Source organism: Crocodylus porosus, unplaced genomic scaffold (genome assembly GCF_001723895.1).
Source record: "Crocodylus porosus isolate Cpor-Errol unplaced genomic scaffold, CroPor_comp1, whole genome shotgun sequence".
NCBI lineage: Eukaryota > Metazoa > Chordata > Crocodylia > Crocodylidae > Crocodylus > Crocodylus porosus.
The window spans coordinates 42,485,339-42,506,472 of NW_017728910.1; the positions used below are offsets into that span (position 1 = coordinate 42,485,339).

General features: G+C 44.1%; 1 protein-coding gene and 1 long non-coding RNA gene across 2 annotated transcripts in view; both read right to left on the reverse strand.

The window, feature by feature from the left end:
• Window positions 1-21,134, reverse strand: part of CLSTN2 (calsyntenin 2) — a 520,261-nt gene that overhangs the window by 212,796 nt on the left and 286,331 nt on the right. The gene's annotated exons all lie outside the window — the stretch shown is intronic.
• LOC109308649 overlaps window positions 19,008-21,134 on the reverse strand; it is a 20,708-nt gene continuing 18,581 nt past the window's right edge. The window contains exon 3 of the long non-coding RNA XR_002100662.1: window positions 19,008-19,081. This is a non-coding gene — a long non-coding RNA (uncharacterized LOC109308649). The remainder of the gene's footprint in view (window positions 19,082-21,134) is intronic.

The window sequence follows — 21,134 nt, forward strand, 5'->3', positions numbered from 1 at the left end:
TGATGAAAGACTGACGCAAAGTACCTATTTAATAGGTTGGCTTTTTCCTGGGCGTCAGTTGTCAGTTGCCCCATCTTGTTTAGCAGGGGTTCAACATTGCCCTTGCTTTTCCTCCAGCTCCCCACATATCTGAAAAAGGACTTTTTGTTGTCCTTGATGCCTGAAGCTAGTTGGAACCAAAAGCCATCTTATTATTCCTATGCCTTACTGAGGGTGCATGAACAAACCATCCCTGCGTGCAGAGAGAATAGCAATAGGGCAGGCAAACAGCCTGGCTTAGCAGAGAACTCTTCAGAGAGCTTAAAGGCAAAAAGGAAGTTTACAAGAAGTGGAAGCTTGGAGAGGTGACCAGGGAGAAGTATAAGAACATTGCTTGGACATGCAGGGATGAAATCAGGAATGTCAAAGCGCAATTGGAGTTGCAGCTAAAAAGGATTGTGAAGGGTAACAAGAAGGGTTTCTACATGCATGTCAGTAATAAGAGCAAAGTCAGGGAAAATGTGGGTTCCTTACTGAATGGGGGAGGCAACCTAGTGATAGATTAGGAGGAAAAGTCTGAAGTACTCAATGCGTTTTTTACCTTGGCCTTCACAGGCAAGGTCAGCTCCCAAACTACTGCACCAGCAGAACAGTCTGGGGAGAAGGTGAGCAAGGGGAAAAGGCTTGGACCCAACAGGCTAAGCAGCAGCTCTGCAGAAAAGAACCTGGGGGTTACAGTGGACAATAAGCTGGGTATGATTCAACAGCGTACCCTTGTTGCAAGAAGACTAACAGCATACTTGGCTGTATTAGTAGGAACATGTCCAGCAGATTAAGGGAAGTAATTATCCCCCTCTATTCTGCACTGGTGATAGGGAATACTGTGTCCAGTTTTGCCACATCCCTCTCCCCTATAGAAAGTATGTCGACAAACTGAAGAGAGTCCAGCAGAAGGCAACAAAAATGGTTAGGGGGCTGAGGCACATGACTTTTGAGGAGAGGTTGGAGGGAACTGGGCTTATTTAGTTTGCAGACTAAATAAAGCCATGCAGAACTTCTACCTCTCCTCCCACCACCAAATTTCCTAATTTGTGAAAATCCCCACAGGCCACATGGCATAGCTCTGTGGGATAGTTTTGGCCTGAGGGCCTAGGGCTGAGCACACCTGCATTACTGCATTAGAATACAAGAGAAATGATGGGGTTTTGAACTTCTCACCAACTGTCACACATAATTCCCTTATTAAATACATACTTATTTGTATAATCTGCAATATGGAGAAATATGCATATATAATAGATCTTAAAATAATGTATACTTTAGGTTTATCCGAGTTATTTGATTTGATATCCATGAAAATGTAAGAGACAAATAAATACTATAGAAAAGTGGGAAAGGATATGAAATAGTAATAGCTCACCGAGTTTTCCAATCAACTGACTTACTTCGGTGCGTCATTTCTAAAAGCAGCAGCTTAAAATAAAAAGCTTAGGAACACTAATTTGATCTTGGCATGGAGCCTGAGTCCATGGCTTTAATCTCTGAATCCAGCAGACAAACAGTACAGTAAAGCAGAACACCAAGTATAATTGTCAAGGGCCATATGGACCCTCCTGATCGTGAGATTTCTTTCCTACTTCCTCCAACTTGAACATGTTTTTTTTAAAGAATATAGAGGGAAAGAAAAAAAAAAAAAAAACCAGCTGTAGGTATAGACTTATGTTTTGAATTGTATCTCTAGACATAATTACTTACTTTGCAGTACAGATTCACTATCCAACGCATCATCACAAAGTCCTAAACCATAAGTAATTTACATAGATATCAAACTACCAAAGATCCTGAACACAAAAAAGATTATTTTTTCTTCCTCGGATGGTATTTCCTCCTCCCCTCCATTTTAGATAGCCAATAACAAAAGTAAAATTACTGGTATCTGTAAATAGAAGCTAGTTCTACAGAATGGAAATCAATTAGTAAAAGATTATAAATATGTAAGTAAAAATGAATAGAAACATGGACCTTCCAAAGCTTAGGAACTAAAAGGTGTTCCGCCAAGATTGCAGCCACCTCCACCCCCTTAATGACTGGATGAGAAGGCTGCCTGTTGCACTGTCCCACCCCTTTCTGCCAATCAGTAGTGAGGGATGGGGCCACATGGCAGACAGCTCTCAGTCAATCAGTGGCGAGGCATAGGACCACCAGGGTTCCTTGACCAATGGCAAGGAGTAGGCAGGCCACAAAAAGGCTGCAAAATCATCTCTGCACACCATGAGTGAACCACAAAAATCCTTTTTGCTTACCATGGCTTAGGTAGGTGCTTATCAAATGCATATGTATCAAGAACCAGGGGAAGTTAATGTATCAGCCAGTATTAGCTGATGTACTAGCCAACCTGGGCCTAAGAGAGGTATATATGGGGGCAATCCCAGTGACCAGGGGAACATAGAACAGAGAGAAACAAACAGGATAGTTTGCAAGCTGTTTGCTGGGAGCAAGAGGACAAAAGGGGGAAAGGAACCAGACACCAGATCAGGGGTGGGCAAAATACAGCCCGTGGGCCAGAATGTCCTCATGGGCCACATCTATCTGGGCCATGGGGCCCCTAAAAAAAATTTAGAAAAAAATTAAAATGCATCTGTCCTTGGTTCCTGTCATCTCTGACAGGACCCAAGGGCAGTAGGACCCATGGGAAGCCCTAGAGAGCTCCTGCAAGGCAGGGCCTGCCCAGCCTTGCCCCCACAGCTGGAAGTCCCAGCAAGGTCTTCTGGCCTGGGACCATGTGGCTGCCCTACCATAGGAAACTCAGGTAAGGGGTGGGGTATGGGGAAGGGCAGGGGACTAGCTGGTGCTGAGCATGGGGGAAAAGCAGCCCTTCCTCCACCCCATGGCTTGCACTCCCTGCTGCAGCTGCTCACGGCCCATGTCCTAAGCAGGCACAGGTGGCTACAGGGGCTGCAAGCAGGGTGCCAGCCATGGGGTAGGGGAGGGGCCACTTTTCCCCCCCAACTCAGCACCAGCTTGTAACCCACCCCTGCTGTCAGCCTAGGCCCCAAGCTGGCTCCAAGGTCATCCATCAGAGCTGTGCTGAGGTGGCAGCAGCTGTAGGCCCCTCCCACTTGCCATGCCAGGCAATGTTTGCTGCTGCTACTGCTGCTGCACAGTGTGTGAACTCCGGGTGGGCAGCAGCAGCAAACGCTGCCTGGAGCAGCAAGTGGGAGGGGCTGTAGCTGCTGCTGCCACAGTGCAACCCTGACAGGCAAGGCCAGAGCCAGCTCTAGGTATAGACTTATGTTTATAAGCAGCAGCTCCTGCCCTGCTGGTGAGCAGGGGGTCGGGGCTGCACGCTGCCCCCAGCCTGTACCATGAGGCTAGGGGACACTGGGAGTGAGTGGGTACAGGAGCAGGGCCCATGCCTATGTCCCAAGGCCAGCACCAGCAGGGGTACAGGGTCCCAGCTGGCAGGGGCTCTATGGAGCCAGGCCAGCTCCCCCCTCTCCCTCTTGGTGCAGCCCAGCTCGGCTCCACAGACCCCTGCCAGCCTGCATCCTGCTCTGGGCCCCACTAGTGCTGGCCCTGGGACATTGGTCCCAAGATGGTGACTAGGGGGCAGGGCACCTGTCAAGGGGCAGGGCTACCCATGCAGCCCTTGACAGCTTGCCACAACTTGGTAAGCAGCCCTCCACCCGAAATAATTTCCCACCCCTGCACCAGATCCTGTTCTGGGAAGGTAACTAAGCCAGGACTGCCTGTGTGCTTGGCTTGCTAAGGGCTGTTTGGTGGGTTTGTGTGCTTGGGTGTGTGCTATGAGCTGCTGAGAGGACTGATTGCTGATTGACTGCTGCCTGGGTGTGATAAAGGGACCTAGCCAGTTCAGACCCAAAAGAGGTATACAAGGAGACAGTCCAAGGGACCAGGGGAGCAGCAAACAGGACAGTTTGCTAGTCAGTTTGGCTCCTCTCTCTTTGAAAGAGATCCTGAAAGGTAAGATTTTTTTTTTAATATGTAATTAGGACCGACTAACCAACATAGTTTTATTTTGGCAGATAAAACCGAGCAGCTAGGCCAAGACTTAAGCCCCTTGTTTAACTAGAAACCAGAGCAAGGGGGAGTTTGCTTGGAAATGCTCTCTCTCAGTCCTTCACTGTAAGCTTGCTGAGAGGAAAGAGGTTGCAGGGAAAAGGGAACTCCTTAGATTAAGGAACTGCAAACAGGCCAGCTACAGAGGAGTTTGCTAGGGAATGTCTGCTTGGAAAGAGAGGCATGAAATGAGAGGCAGCAGATTAGAAGACCCAGAGACATGGCTGGAGGATGTCTCAATCCCAGAGCCACTGCCACTTCCAGATCTTCCTCCGCTTTCACCTGTGAGGTGTCTGTTCAGGCAGGAGCACACACCGTTGAGGCTTCCAACCAGGTCCTGGTTTGGTGCTGTGCAGACCGTGGCTTGCAGGCTCCTTCCCACATCAGCCAGTTGGAGGAGTTCCTGTATGGTGAGCAGTGCCATCCCTCATGGAGACCTTGGTGTCCCTCAAGGAGAAGGCAAGAGAGCTACCGGAGGAGGTAGCAAGGCTCTGAAGCATCCTCTGGCATGAAGACTTCATTGATTCCATGCTGAAGGAAACTTCTGGACTGTGGAGGAAGAACTGCCAGAGGTGGTGCTGGAAAAAGGAAGAGGGTGTGGACTCCCAGGAAGGTGGAAACTAGAAGATTGTATCTTCTGGCAGCAAGAAGTTGTTGTCCCCATATGCAATGGTTTGCCTGGAGAACAGATATGGAATGCTGGCAACAGAGGAGGAGGAGAACATTTCATTAGTAGAAGAGGCCAGGCTAGGAATCCCCAAGGGGGGAGCATTGAGACCACTGCCACAAAAAGGAAGTGATGGGTGGTGGTGGTTGGAGTCTCCCTTCTGTGGGGGAAGGAGGATCCCTCTGCTGACCTGAACTGTTATCCCAGGAGGCTGCTTGCCTGGAGTCCAGATCGAAGGTGTCAAGAAAGATTAGAGACTTGTCTGACCCTCTGACTACTATCCTATGCTGCTCATCAATGTGGACACCAGTGATACTGCTGGGGTGAACCTGATCAGATCAAGAGTGACTGCAGGGCTACCTGGGTATAAGGGTGAAGGGGACAGGGACACAGGTGGTGTTTTCCTTGATCCTTCCGGCCAAGGGGAAGGGCTCTGGCAGGAGTGGATGCATCCTGAAGATAAATGCCTGGCAGTACACATGGTGCCAGCAGGGATTTGGCTTCTTCAACCATAGGATGTTGTTCCGAGAAAAAAGATTGCTAGCAAGAGACTGGATTCACCTGGGGAAGAGAGGAAAGAGCATCTTTGCAGACAGGCTTGCTAACCTAGTGAGGAGGGCTAAACTAGGTAAACTAGGAGAACAGAGCCCTGAGGTAAGTGGGGAAGTGGGGCACCTGGAGGAAGCAGAAGCAGGAGGGGGGGCAGCAGGGGAGGCCTCATTCTTCCTGAGAAAGTAAGGCAAATCAGGAAAACACCCAAGGTGTCTGTACACGAATGCATGGAGCCTGGGAAACAAGCAGGAAGAATTGAAAGTCCCCAAAGAATTGAAAGAATTGATATGACTGAGACAACAGACTTGGTGGGAGCTCACATGACTGGAACACTGTCATGGATGGGTACAAACTGTTCAAGAGGGACAGACAGGGAAGAAGAGGAGGAGGAGTTGTGCTGTATTTAAGATTTCTGTATGATTGTTCAGAGATCCAGTATGAAACTGGAGATAGTCCTGTTGAAAGTCTCCATGTTGAGGATAGAGGGGACAGCAACAAGTGTGATGTTGTGGAGGCTGCACGCTATAAACTGCCAGACCAGGAGAATGGGGTAAATGAGACTTTCTTCAGACAGTTAGTGAAAGTTTCCAGATCACAGGCCCTGGTTCTCATTGGGGACTTCAAAAATCACCCTGATATCTGCTGGGACGGGAAATATAGCATTGCACATGGAATCCGGGAAGTTTCTGGAGAGCATTGGAGACAACTTCTTGATGCAAGTGTTGGGAGAGACTGACTAGGGACTGTGATCAACTACTCACAAGAAGGGAAGAATTGACTGGGGAGGGATGTAGAAGCGAATGGCAAGTTGGGCAGAAGTGACCACAAGATGATTGAGTTCAAGATCCTGACAAACAGAAGAAAGGAGAGCAGCGGAGTATGGGTTCTGGACTTCAGAGGAGCAAACTTAGACTCCCTCAGGGAACTCATGGACAGGATTTCCTGTGAGGCCAGTATGATTAGGAAAGGAGTCCAAGAAAGCTGACTGTATTTTCAAGAAACCTTACTGAGGGTGCAGGAACAAACCATCCCATGCACAAATATGACAGGCAACCAGCTTGGCTTAGCAAAGAGCTCTTCAGTGAGCTTAAACACAAAAAGGAAGCTTACAAGAAGTGGAAGCCTGGACAGATAACAAGGGAGGAGTATAATAATATTGCTCAGGCATTCAGGGATGAAATCAGGAAGGACAAAGCACAATTGGAGTTGCAGCTAGAAAGGTTTGTGAAGGGTAACAGGAAGGGTTTTTACAAGCTTGTTAGCAGCAGGAGGAAGGTTAGGGAAAGTATGGGTCCCTTATTGAATGGGGGAGGCATCCTAGTGACAGGTGATGAGGAAGAGCCTAAAGTATTGAATGCCTTTTTTACCTCAGTCTTCACAGGCAAGGTCAGCTCCCAAACTAACGCACCAGGCAGAACAATTTGAGGAGAAGGTGAGCAGTTCGGTGAAAGAGCAGGTTAGGAACTATTTAAAAAAGCTGGACATGTACAAGTCCCTGGGGCTGGAAGCAATGCTACCGAGGGTGCTGAGGGAGTTGGCTGATGTGATTGCAGAGCCACTCGGCATTATCTCTGAACACCTGTGGCGATTGGGGGAGGTCCAAAACAATTGGGAAAGGGAAAAAATATAGCGCCTGTTTTTAAGAAAGGCAAGAAGAAGGATTTAGGGAACTAAAGACCAGTCAACCTCACCTCAGTCCCACGAAAAATCATGGAGCAGGTCCTCAAAGAATCTGTTTCTAAGCACTTGGAGAAGAAGGTAATTAGCAGGGATCAAGGTTTTCCATTTCCCATAGAAAAAATGGAATAAACTGCGGATTGTTCATTTTACCAAAGGCAAACGGATTTCTCCTTTTACTGGAGAAACCTGCAAATTTTGCAATGAGCTCCCCAAAGGCTGGCAGATTTCCAGTCCGCAATAGGTTGGGAGGGAGTGGAAGAAGGGCGGTAAGGCAGGTGGAGCCATGTTCACATATATGAACAGCTTCTGCAGGTAAACGGTGGGGGTGGGGACTGAGGCCCCCATAAGGAGGGAGGGAGGGAGTTGGGTAGGGCTGGAACTGCTGCCCAGCCGAGCAGTGCTTGGGGCCCAGGGCCACAATACGCAGCTGCAGGGCCCCAGCGGGGAGTGGGACGGGGCACTGCAGACAGATGTGGGGGGCATAGGTTCCCCTGTCCCCCAGGACTGTGCGCTGCAGCAGTGAGCAATGCCCCCCCACCCCAAGCCTGCAGGAAGCAGGAAGCAGGGGGGAGATCTGGGCTTCACTGCTGCAGCAGCAGTCACCTCCTGCCAGGGACAAGGGGCTGCAGACCCATGTCCCTGGCCCCATAGCCCTGGTAGCTGGGAGCCCCCACCAGCAGGGCTGGGGGAGCAGAAGCTGTGGGTGGGGGGCATCAGCAGGACCAGGGGGGTTGTAGGGTGGGAGGAGGGGCCTTTAATTTTAAATAATGAATTTGGGGGTTTTAATCAGAGAATTTGCGAATTTTTTTTTTTAGCAGGGAAAACTAGGATCACTGGTGATTAGGAACAGTCAGCATAGATTCACCAAGGGCAAGTCATTCTTGACCAACCTGACTGCCTTCTATGAAGAGAAAACTGGGTCTGTGACTGAGGGGAAAACAGTTGGTGTAATTACCGTGACTTTACCAAGGCTTTTGATACCGTCTTCCACAGCATTCTTGCAAGCAAGCTGAGAAAGAATGGGTTAGATTGTAAGGTAGACAGAACGCTGGCTGGATTGTCAGGCTCAACGATGGTAATCAGTGGCTCAGCATCTAGCTGGCAGCCAGTACAAGTGGAGTGCACCAGGGGTCAGTCCTGGGTCTGCTTTTGTTCAACATTGTCCTTAATGGAGATAGGATGGGGTGGAATGCACCCTCAGTAAGTTCGTGGATGACACCAAGCAAGGGGCTACAGCAGATGCACCGAAAGGTGGGGCTTGCATTCCAAGTCACTTTGACCAATTGGAGGACTGGGCCAAAACAAATCATGAAGTTTAACAAAGATAAGTGCAAAGCCCTGCACTTAGGATGGAACAATCCCATGCACCGCCTGGGGAGTGACTGGCTAAGCAGTGACTCTGCAGAAACGGATCTGGGGGTTACAGTGGACAATAAAATGGATGAGTCAGCAGTGTGCTTTTGTTGCCAAGAAGGCTAACAGTATACTGGGCTGCATTGATAGGAGGGTTATTAATAGACTGAAGGGTGTAATTATTCCATTCGATTCTGAACTGGTGAGGGCACACCTGCAGTACTGTATCCAGTACTATAGAAAGGATGTGGACAAGTTGGAGAAAGTAAAGCAGAGAGCAACAAAAATGGTTCAAGGGCTGGGGCATGTGACCTATGAGAGGCTGAGAGCTGGGTTTATTTAGTTTGCAGAAGAGAAGACTGAGGGGGGGATTTGGTAGCAGCATTTAACTACCTAAAGGGTTGTTTCAAAGAGGATGGAGCTAGACTGTTCTCAGTGGTGGCAGATGACAGAACAAGGAGCAATGGTCTCACGTTGCAGCCAGGGAGGTTCCATCCTCTCTGGAATGAGCTAGTTTGAGCTGGTCCTGCTCTGAGCAGGGAGTTGAATTAGATGACCTCCTGAGGTCCCTTTCAACCCTAATTTTCTATGATTTTGTGATTCTATGATTTTTGTGATTTGGATGCTATATTCATGTTGTATCCACCCCAGGATTTCAGTCACTGGTACAGCTACACAAGTGCACACATTTCATGTATGAACACTATTTGAAGTGAAGGTTATTTTGGTTGTAAAATTATGCTACAGTGATTTAAACAGTATCTACATTACCAGGTGATACCTGTATAGGTTCACTACTGAATGAAAGCCCAATGAAGAAACTAACAATCTGTTTCCATTAAAAAAATACCAAGTAGCACACCCACTACTGAAATAATTCTATGTGGGTAAGCCAGACTTACGTTATTGAGGAAATAATAATTAACTAAAAGATTATCTAGGAGATAAATACCACCTTTGGCCACATACCTCCTTCTCTGACCAGCAGGAGGTGTGCTATGTACACAAATAGAGTCCAAAATAATATCCTCTGACCCACAGGCATTAACTAAAAATGGAATTCTACTTTCATTGCAAAGTCCATAAATTTGGTGCAAAAATACGTTGTTTATTTTTTTAAACAGTGAGAAAATTAACACATTTTGTTATATCACTGAAAAATCCTAGTTGAAATGTAGTACCTGCAATTTTTACTAATAATATTATCAGACAGCAGGTTTAAAACAAAGGGAAGTGTTTTCTCATACAATGCATAACTAATGTTTTTAACCCATTGATAAAGGATGTTTTTCATTGTACCCTGTTTCTTATGCTCTTACTCAAAAATATCCACTCTACGAAACAGCAGTGTAGGGACACAGCTAGATGCTGGGGATACAGCAGCAGCACTGACTTTTGGTTGTTGCATCATCACAGTCATAGCTGCAGTTACATGGCTGTCAAGAACAGCTGCTTTTTTCCATCCTCCTGCACCCAGTTCAGTACCCAGGTTGGTTGTCGTGTTCACTCTGCCCTCATTATGCCACTGCTATGGGAGACAGGATGCTTGGCTAGACAGATTTCTGGTTTGACCCAGTATTATAATTTTAGGGTCTTATCTAGTGGTAGCTCGGTGAGGTCAAGTGATCCTCAAGTAATTTACCTAATTTACAGGTGCCTTTTAGGGCCTTATGGTGGGATATACAATATGCATTAACAGGATACTGTTGTTCAAAAATATCTTTTCATTAAGCAGAAAAAAACCAAAAGGACCTTGGCATAGAGGGTCCTTAACTCCCCATATATACTTATAAATTCTATTTACTCTCCATTATATCCTTCATGTGGTAGTACCCACTTTGTTTTTTGTTGCTTGTATTTTTTCCCTACAAGCTAGAACCAGCCAGATGACACCAAACTTGTTTTGTCATCAATTAAAAAAATTATTGAACATTGGTACAAAATTATTTTAATGTTTTCCCATGACTGAATTCTTTTGAAATATAAATTTTCAGATAAAAGATCAGGCTATTAATTCATCTGCCCCTGCTACATGAGCACTCCCTCTCTCTTGATCTTAGAAATCTCTCTCTCAAAATCCCAACAAAATTTTTACATCTTCAAATGTTCCAGTTATGGTGATAAAGTATATTATTGTAAAAAAAATATTCTGATCAGGTCTACTCCAAGTCTTTAATATTTTTTTTTTATTTTACAGTATGTTCTTCCTTTGCTTTTCTCATACCAATCTGCTTTTGGTAGGTTGTTTAACTTACTGAGACACTGAGTTGTCAGCCCTTTTGGTGATATGGTACATTAGTCGCTTCTCGTTCCTTGCATTTTGCCTTTCAGAACAAATGTTGCCATTACAAATCTTTACATTTCTCAGTTGCCTTCTGCACAGATGTGGGGAAATCCTGATACTATGAAAATGTGGGACCTCCAGCTGAACTTTCTAATTATCTGGTGATATGGCTGGACTCCTTTTCCTCTCCCCCCACAAATGTTCAATATGAGAATAAATCACTTGTTTTTGAAGGCCCCTAAGGCATCAGCAACCTGCCCAGGGAATAATGACAGCCTTCACACCTCACTGAATTCAACAAAAGAGCTCTTATTGACTTCAATCTAATTATGAATCAGAGCCTCATCACCAATTTGTCCTGTTAACATTTAAGTATTCTTAGATTTATTAGCTCTTCCTCTAAAACTTTACACTTGTTCTTCATTGCCCTTTGTGCTTTATGCTTTCAAGATTTAAGATTTCAGTGGGAGTACCTACAGGTTTAAGTTTGCTAATGTGCAAAAACATTTGCAAAATCAACCCTTTAAAAGTTAAATGTCAAACCGGCATTCTGATCTTCTTGTATCCAGACCTCAAGAAAATGATATGACGTATCATGTAAAAGAAGAACAAGCACCTAAAAACAAGAGTTTGTAACCAAAAAACTGGACAGAACCTTAATGATAATGTTTGAAGCCATTAGGCAGCAAGATAGGTTAGTTAGACTTTCAACCTAAATTGGAGGAGAAACTAGAATCAGAAATCAAAGGGTATAAAGGCAGGAACCACACTGGAGGCTGGGATCCTGGAATCATGACCAGGACTGTGCCAGACACCAGGAGCTAGGAAATCCAAGATACTTAAGGCAGCTTTGCAGGAACAGAAATCAGGCCAGCTCAGGAGTGGAGAACAAGGCTGAGCACCAGGATCCAGGGCAGGAACTGAAGATCAGATAGGAAGCAGGAATAAGGCTGAAGCAAGGACTGGTGACAAGGCTAAGGAAAGATCCAGGGTAGAACTAGAACTAGAAACAGGGCAAGATCCAGGAACTAAGGTCATAGATAAGTAGGGTCAGGAAGCTCCTTCAGGAGTGAGGTATACTGTGCAACTGCTTGGGCTGTTTTTAAGTCTGAGGCCAGAGACATTAAAGTAAGTTAACTAAACAGTCAATGTCCCCCATCCTAGCTATGGCTGACTAAAATAGCTAGTCAGGATCATTAGGATGCCTAGACCTGTGGTGGCTGTTATTCGCTCCAACTGGGGCGACTTTGGACCAGGCTTCGTTCTACCTATTAGGCATCTAAGTACACCTGCACACCTACATGTGATTTTATTCTAACCTGTCCCAGTCCTGAATTGTAATACATGATCCTCTTACCCTTAAGACTGGGTCACCAAAAAAAACAGCAAGGAGGAGAAGGAATTGAACACCTTTCCCATTAATGAAATCTTCATATTCTCCCCAAGCAGGAAGCAACTGTGACCGCTTGAAACCTGAAACCATGCTCCTGCCTTTGTTTCAAAGTAACCTGCATCATCACAGGTCCTCACAGGAGGTGAGAGGTCCCATACCAGCTATGAACTGGCTGTGCAAAGGAGTTTTTCATCTACTGACTCCTATGTGAAATCCTATGAAATATGAACTTGCATTTCTACCCAAGAGAACTTTTACAATCTTTTCTCCAATGCCTGATGAAGGGTGTTTGCACCCAAAAGTTGCAATGAAAGAATTTTTTTTGCAAAAATCTTGTTGGTCTAATAAAAGATATCAGCTCTGTTATGAGTCCTGATGGCCTTTTCCTCTAGACCAATACATTTACAACCTGGATTCCCCATTAACTTTCTTTCATGGACTCAAGTAGGGTGGCTTATCAGATTTAGGCACTTTTTTATACACCCGATTGGTGGAATAGAATCTGAAATAACAGCTCAGTAGGAAGACAACTCCTTTCTGGCCTCATCCCCATGAGCATGGGTGCATGTTTGCAGTAGCAGAAATAGTAACAGCACAAACTGATGCCACTATTTTGTGCAGCAGTGCTCACCCCTCCCCATGCACTTCACAGCAAGACACGAGGTGGCAGGGGGAGGCTGGAGCATAGAGTGACTTAGCGTAAGGCAGCAAGCAAGCAACCCCCACACTGAGGCACCCAGTGCTCAGTCAGCCGGGGAACAGCTGGCTGGGGTGCAGTTTGCCTTGAGATAGGCTCTGCAGTGCACCCCTGAGCTAAAGCATGCAGAGACAGGGGAGCAGCCTGCGAAGGGCTGCCTGCTCCCCCATCTCGAGGCACACTGTGCCCCAGTCAGCTGGGGAGTGGCTGGCTAGGGTGCAGGATACTCCAGTGTGGGGACTGCACAGCATGCAGAGACAGGGGAGAAGGCAGCTCTAGGACTCTGCTCCTTTGTCTCTGCATTTATCCCAGCCACTTTGGCATGCTTTGCACCGCTTTTTTTGTTTTTGTTTTTTTTTCCCCAGGGTATTTATTTACTATTGGGAAATGCCAGTAGCAATTTTTGCCCTGTGTATGGTTTAACACGCAACACGTGAGTTTGTGGCACAGCAAAAACAAAAACCAAAGCTGTTAAGCCAAAGCTTATTTTTTACGCTTTAGAAGCTATGATTAAATTGCAATGAAAGTTCAATATTTAATTTGAAATTAATGAATGAAGGATGAAAATATTAAAGCTCAACATGTGTAGTATAAAGCAATAAAAATGTAACGCTATAAAAATACCATGGTAATAAATTGTTTCAGCAATTTAGGATGAAAATAAATATCTCCATAGCTTTTAATTAACCACTTCTCAATAATGTAAAAAAACCCATTAGATTTACAATTTCTGAAGTAAATTACAACTGTAATTTGGATATTTCTAGAAATAAAAATAAAGCATATTAGCAATTCATGCAAAACAATTTATCTGAGTAAAAAAAACAATATTAAGTGCTATGTGATATTTGCATTTGATCATCCAAGCTGGACAAACAACATTTGCACTGATGCGTGTAAAGGAGAAAAAAAGGCAAGGAAATGGCTTTCCTGCAGGGAAAATCATTCTTCCCTGCGCTTACTCCAGGAAACCAGGAGATGGGGGGAAGCAAGAGGCTTTTCCAGAGCGAGCGCCAGCTCTGGATGAGCCAACAGAGCTTGGGGATGGGAAGTTCCAGTCCCAGGGACGGTGAGCGGGATGCAGAGAGAAGCAGTGCAGAAGGGAATGCCCAGGGCATGGAGAGAAGCAGTGTGAGAGGGAATGCCCAGAGTGGAGAAAAACAGCCTGGAAGAGGGCTCTTGGAGAGTTCCCAGGAGCGGGGGAATGAAGACAAGGACAGTTTCCCAACGGAGGCTGTAGCCAGATGCCAAGAGGAACTCCCAGGATGGGTAAGACACACTGGAGGCTAGCCAGGAAGAGTAGCTAGCCACACCAGAGGCAGTCAGGCAAAGATGATTGGGAGCTGGATAATAAATAGTGGCATTGTTTTTGAGTATACTAAGAGTTGCAGGAAGCACTGAAGACAGACTTTATTCTTTGTTTGTTTTTCCATAGATTTTTTTTTTTTTAAAAACACCCTGAAAGGAATCCTGGGTGTCAGGTGGTGTGAGGCTGAGGTGCAAGGGATAGTGGAGTCTCTTTTTTTTCTGGGATTTTTGTTTTTTGAGTCAGTAGACATCTTTCTTCTGCCTTGTTTCTTGGCAAACACCCTCCTGTTGGGAAAAGTATACCTTATCCTTATAATAAAAAGAAAATATATATACTTATTATCAAAGTCATGGCAGGTGAGATTTGTATCGGGGCTAAGGGTGCTATAGGATCCCCTACCCTACATAGAAAAGAAGACATCATCCAGTAAAGGACCCAAGCCCTATAGCACCTACGGTCAACAGTGTGGCAATAGTATTTTGCCAATGTTTCAACTGATTCAATTCAGCATCCTTCATCTGCTTCAAGAGAGCAGATATTTGAGAGACTTGCAAAACTTGAAAGTTGGGGGGAAATTTACTTGCTAATAATGGCACTTATTAAAAATAGCTATTCCGTTGTCTTCATTGTTTATCCAACTTTTACAGAGGTACACATTGTACAAACAAGGCTGCTTGGAGCAGACTGGCATCTCACAGCAAGCCATACGTAGAGTTGACATAGGCTCCTCCAAACAGAGCACTAAAGATGACTGTGCCTTTTGTATTAGCCATTAGAGTGTAGCAGAATGGAGCTTCCTTCAGCTTAGAAACCCCTCTTGCAAAAGAAGCAGAAGGCAGGATTGTTCATTGAAGTCCACTGAGCATGGGAAGAAGAGAGGGTGCCTATACATGTTACAGTTTTCACCATTTAAAGTGTTGTAAAACCATCACTTAATACATATAGGTGACTTTAATTAAGTCACCTTAATTAAACCACACTGTATGCGTTTTAAATGCAAGGCAAACTCCGATAGTGTGTCTCAGCCTACCTAGTTCACCTTTATTGCACTCATATTTAACTAGGGCTTCCCCGTGATCTCAGGCTGCATTGTGCCGTGTCTGGCACGCCCTGCCTCCTACTCCACAGAGTTACAGCGAGGCAAGAAACTCACACCAAGCTGGGGAATGTCTAGTAAGTTTTAAGGTACACTTTAAGTAAAGTGAAAAAGTTAAAGCACCTTTGGAAATGCCTGTCCTTCACTTGTATAGGCACTCAGGGATAGTAATTATGATTACTGTCTACACAGCTGCTAAAATGGGGACCTTCTTATTTTTCTCCCTGTGATCAAATAGGGACCATGTACAATTTGAGTCCCTATATCCATCATGTTTACTGAACATGGGCTTAAGGGGAAAGGGATTAGAATTAGAAAAAAAAGACAGAGGGTAAGAGAAGAGGTAGCACCTATGAAACAGGGGAAAACGGGAAAAGAAAGGAAGTGTTTGTCATAATTTTCTGCTTCAGTAGTTCCAGGAGGGCAGATTCCTACACCAGATGATAAAGGGAAGCCTAACACCTTGCAAATCCAAGCCTGTTCTTAGAGTCACTCTAATGAAACCACCTAGCTCTACTTGCAAGAATTATATAATTTTTTAAAGAATTTTGAAAGACAATTAGATAATAAACTTAAAATATTCCTTAAATGCCCTTGATTTCTTTTCTTAGATTATTAACATGTCGCAAATATGTCTATTTAAACAATATCAAATGATTAACTGCTCACTCAAAGATGGGAGCAAGTGCAGTAATTTGTTTCAGTACCAAATCTATGCAAGTTGTCTAATGTGGCAATTAAGCACTTCTTCATAGGCAAAGAAATATTGTTGTCTAAACATATAGCAAGTTATTTTTATTTTTAAATGATGTTTTCTATGAATATACTTCAGACATTTAAATTTGTAGTTGTTCTCTGGAAAAAAAACAGACCAACAATGACAGCTTCTTGCATGCTGTACCAGTTTGCTTTGTGTATTCAGAGCCAGACCTTCTACTCTTAAGGCAAAAAAATTGTGGCTGCTTTGTACTCCTTTTAGTCCAACATAGCTGAGAGTGAACTGGATCACATTCCAGACTTGTTTTCTAAAGCCTGATTTTCAGAATCTGCTGGTCCCATGGACTTCATTTGCAGCTGTTGGTACTTAGCACCTTTAAAGGCAAAGCCATTTAGATATCTCTCTATAAAGTCCTTGACAGTAACAGAATTGCAGAAGTGTCTCTCCAGACACAATATGAAGAGTGGGATCAAATAATTATCACTGAGGGCACGATTCTGGAAATAAAGTCACTGTGTGTTTCAGACACCAGGATGGATTTACAGACTTTGTTAGTTAAAAACTTTTTTTTCTCATTTGCAAACTGAGTATACATGAAAATAACTGGGATGGTAAACAGATAATGTTCCTACCTTACTGTAAGTACAACATACATAACTTTGTGCATACTTTAAACTTACCCAATTCTAGGATGTGGCTTCATTTGTTGCTTAACATCCCTAAGCAAATAGAAACTTTAGTTTATTTTTTCCCCAATCTAAGCTGTCCCAAGGATTTCCCTATGGAAGCTCCTCTCAGTGTCTATTTTTCTTTCTCCTTCAACAGATAACTCCAGAATCTGTACACCAAAATGGGGCATGGTAGTTTGTTTAGCACTTTATCCTAAGATGGCTGCAAACCTGCCTGAGGGGGAGGGGCGGGGGTCTTCCAGAGCCCCAGTTTGCCACCCTGCTATGTCACAGAAGAATATTTTTAGGTCCCCCTCTTCATGGAGGGGCTAGCCTACAATATCACTTGCTACAAGTTACTCTTTCCACTGGCAGTCTGTAAGAAGCCAAACAACAAAAAGGTTTATTACATAGAATAAAAGGATACAAGCCAACACAACTGATAAGATATTTCAGCACCGAAAAACAAAAAGTTCCTTTCCCCTACATCTAGCTACACCTTTGCCTTCCTCAGCCTACTTGTCAGCATCAGCAGAAATCAGTCTCCCTTGCTGATTTCTGCCAGCCCTGACCACTGGGGTCTCCCTGACCCTACCTAACCCACAGCTAACTACCTATCTCCTCTCAACCAGCCCCGCCACCCCAGGATTCTCAACACAGGAGAACTCTGCAAAAGGTTCTGCGCTGTCTGAGGTGCCTGGCATACATTTGGCTGGATGGGCCATTCCTAACCATACACCAAACAAGAAAGATGTATAAAGACAGTACGACACAATCCACACAGATTAAAAAAGCAACACAAACGGATGCAGAGAAACACTGGCTTCCCAGTGAGACCATAGACGCCACACCAGCACAGCAAAACAAGAAAATATCCACGTCATGAACCTCCAAAACACCACAGGATTCATGCCAGGCTCCACCTATACAGGGACCTGGAAACTACCACTCAGAGAGAAGGAGGTGACAAAAAGGAAAACCCGCATTTCTAGGATAAAACCATTCTTTAACTCCTAAATGTAATTAAAAACAATTTTGATATTTTAAACTGTGGCAAGGAAATCAACTCCCTTTTACTGCACCTATGTAATCCACACAAAATAGAAGTGTTTGGATTAGTAGTTTAAACTAGGACACGCGTACAGGTGTAAACACACAACACATTTATATAGTGTAAAATGTTAAATGGACACAACATTGGTGAGAGCCACATGACTCTAGAGTTACCCCCTAGAAAGTCAGAAGTAATACATACCGAGTGTGTCTGCATAAGATGCTTTACTGCACAGCCAACTAAATTACTGTGCAGTAAAGCATCAGTGTCTACATGTATGCACCATTTACCATGCTGTAAATTAGTCTACTGAGCAATTAGCTACTATCTGTAAATACAAGTAGTAAACTAACCAACCAGTACATGTGTAGATGCTGACCAGGAATAAATTTGTTCCTGGTCAACCCCAACACTAGGAGGTCATAGGGAACAGGGAACTCTCCCAGTCCTAGTACTACTCACCTCCCAGCTCCCCCCAGTGCCCAGCTCTCTGCCCCACCCTGTCCCAGGACTGCTCAGCTCCTGGCTCCCCAGAGGACCTGGGAGTCCTGTGGGGAGTCCATGCAGTACCAGGACTCAGAACCTCCTGGCTTCCCTGTGCAACCCAGGGCTGGCCAGACACCGTCCCTTTTGGGGCAGCTCCCAGCCAGTTCTGGCTTGTGCAGTGATTTCCCTGAACAGCCTGGGGCTGGCCAGAAATTGTCCTGGGACACAAGGAAGACACAGATCCACATGGGCAGACATACCATGTAGCTGGGAGTCTCAGTGCTGTTGTGGAAAGGCCCTGCCTGATCCCTGTGGGGGGGAAGGGGCTGGTACCTCTCTCCCCCCATCCCTCACCATGGCAGCAGGATAGGAATCCAGGCACAAGAGAGGTTCATAGCCCCAGCCCATGCAGGGGAAACCACAGCTCCACATCTGGGTAGTGCCCCCTAGTGGCTTGGCCATGCCCACCCACCACCTCCTGCCTGCAGCTTCCTCCCCACCAGCAGTTTCCTGCTGCAAAGGGTTAATCTGGGTTTTTCTCCTTGAAAGTGAAATGCATGCAATTTTCTCCTTGAAAGAAGAAAAATACGTGTTTTTTTCTATATTTTTCCACATGAAGCAGAAAAGCACAAATTTGTTCCCAGTTGGCTGTCTACAAGTGCCTTACTGCACAGTAATTACTCAGCAATTAACTTGCTACTTGCAGTTGCAGATAGCAAATTAACTGCCCAGTAGAATGAATTACTGTGCAGTTAGGGTCTGCATGTGTAGATGGTGATGCTTACTATGCAGTAATTTGCTTTACTGCATAGTAAAGCATCTCATGCCTATTAACTCAAGCTGAGCTCTGATTTCATTGAATATAATTCATAGTTTTCTGATTCACCTCCATTGACTTTTTCCTAGATGGCGTTAATTTCTATATAAATGATTACTTTAAAAAAATACAATCATTGGCACAGGATAATGAACTTGAGAAAAAAAAAAAAGGTTTTTTTGGGTGATTCTCTTCTATTGGACCTACTGCATAGTTGAGATAGTTAGACAAGCTTTTGAATGCAAGACCTGAAGAAGAATATCTTGCATTCAAAAGCTTGTCTAATGCTATCTTAACTATGCAGTTGATCCAATAAAAGATATCACCCAAAGAAATCCTAGCCTCTCACATAATTACTCGACTATCATGGCAATATTATTACTACCATAAGAAAAAAAAAAAAGAACTTTCTGGAGAAGAGTTCAAGAATTATAGGTTCAGCATACCAAATTTGAATGCTTATCCTGATTTCTATTAAATAAGCTGAGTGAACAACCAGCCACTTCTATGAACCTACTCCTACTCCTTCCTTCTTCCCATGTGACTCTTTCACCTGCCTAGTACTATCTGGCCAACCTTGCCTATCTATTCCTGTCTGTGGACCTCTTTTCCCTTGAACTGTAATGAAGACATTTATGGCCACTGCTAGTCAAGTCACTGGGGATCTGAGAAGTCCTCTTCTTCTGCTGTCCTAGTTATATATTACTTACATAACTATTACATATCCATTAAGTCATCTCTTTGCAGCTCATCATTTTAGTGCTCACCACAGATATTCCCCCTATGCAATCCCAAATTGCCACTAAAACAAACTTTGCTTTTCTCCACTAATACATACTTTCTCCCAACACAACCCTCTTCTCTCTCTAGATTTTTAAGAGTGAGTCACAAATTGTATCCTTCAGATGTGTAGCACTTCCCCTCTCCCCCACCATTTAGTCACATGCTTAAGGGGGAAAAGAAAAAGAAAAAAAAAAATCAAGATATGGAGTCTAAAAACAGAAAAAGAAAAAAGTAAACGTAAAACTTGTTTTTTTCCAAAGTGATAGGAAATGAGAAGGGAAAGAACTTGCTCGTAGAACAATACAACTCTACCAGGCTAAACAGCCTTTTCTCCCTTCCATAACAAACATCTGAGATTCTACTCTGAAAAGTGACTGCCGTCACAACAAAAATAACAAATTTCTTCAGTCTTGGTAAAAAACATAACTTAGCTTGGGAAAAAAAGGTTTCTTTGCAAACTGAACCTGGGAACTGGAGGACAAGCTACGTTCACACACCAGACCAATTAAAGTTATACTTTTATTCTGACTCCAGTGCAGTCCAAATTTTATCAGGAAGTTCACACACAAAAGATGACTGAAAACAAAATTTGTCCCCCAAAATTGGAAAAGTTAAGCTTGCTGTTGAAAGAGTACAAAGCCAGACTAGAATTCACTTTACCAAACATAGGTTTGCAGTAGATGTGCTAATAGCAATAAACATTAATTTAAAAAAAAAAAAACCCTATTTTTACTCTAAAATACCTAGATATGACTATGTGCATAAAACAAATCAATTAGGTGACACCAAAGGAAAACCTGCGCATACCATCAGTTGGTTGCTACAATATAGACATGCCTGATACTAAAAGTTCATTTGTAATAAGAAAAAGGATGAAAAAATGTTTCCTCTCTTGCCCTGTGTTGGACGTAATTGCAGGCACCTGAATTGTGAATCCGGACACTTTAAAGAACTGCTGATTCATTTCTGCATTTATTTAAATTCAGGAAGGGGAGAGTAAAATCCATTTCCTGTACAAGGAAATTGAAAGCAAAGGTAATCCAATCAATAATACAGTTGTATATGGACTCTTTTACTGTTCTACTGATGGCTTTACACAGTCAATTGCTATTTCATGGGATCATTTTACAGGGATACTTTACTGGTTCTGAGGATATTCTCTCTTGTTTTGCTTTAATTAAGTAAAATTAAAAGTTAATTTTTACTTATTTAAAATAACAGGTTTTCTGCTTCACATTTTTCAGCTGAAGACTTGCAAGAGACAGGGCCTGACAGGTTTTCTGCTGTGGTACAAACTGCAGTCATTCACCATCAGCCATTTCTAACCTCTTCCTGAAGAGCACTGTGCTGTGCCGATCTGCAAGAACATGTAAGAGTTCATTTTCAGTGGAGGAAGGAACAGTGTGTTTTCTCACCCTCTTAAGTTGGATGTGTATCTAGCTGGGGTAATGTAGGCCCAGCACTCTTTCCTGCTTATGCAGGGGGTCGGACTCGATGATCTATTGAGGTCCCTTCCGA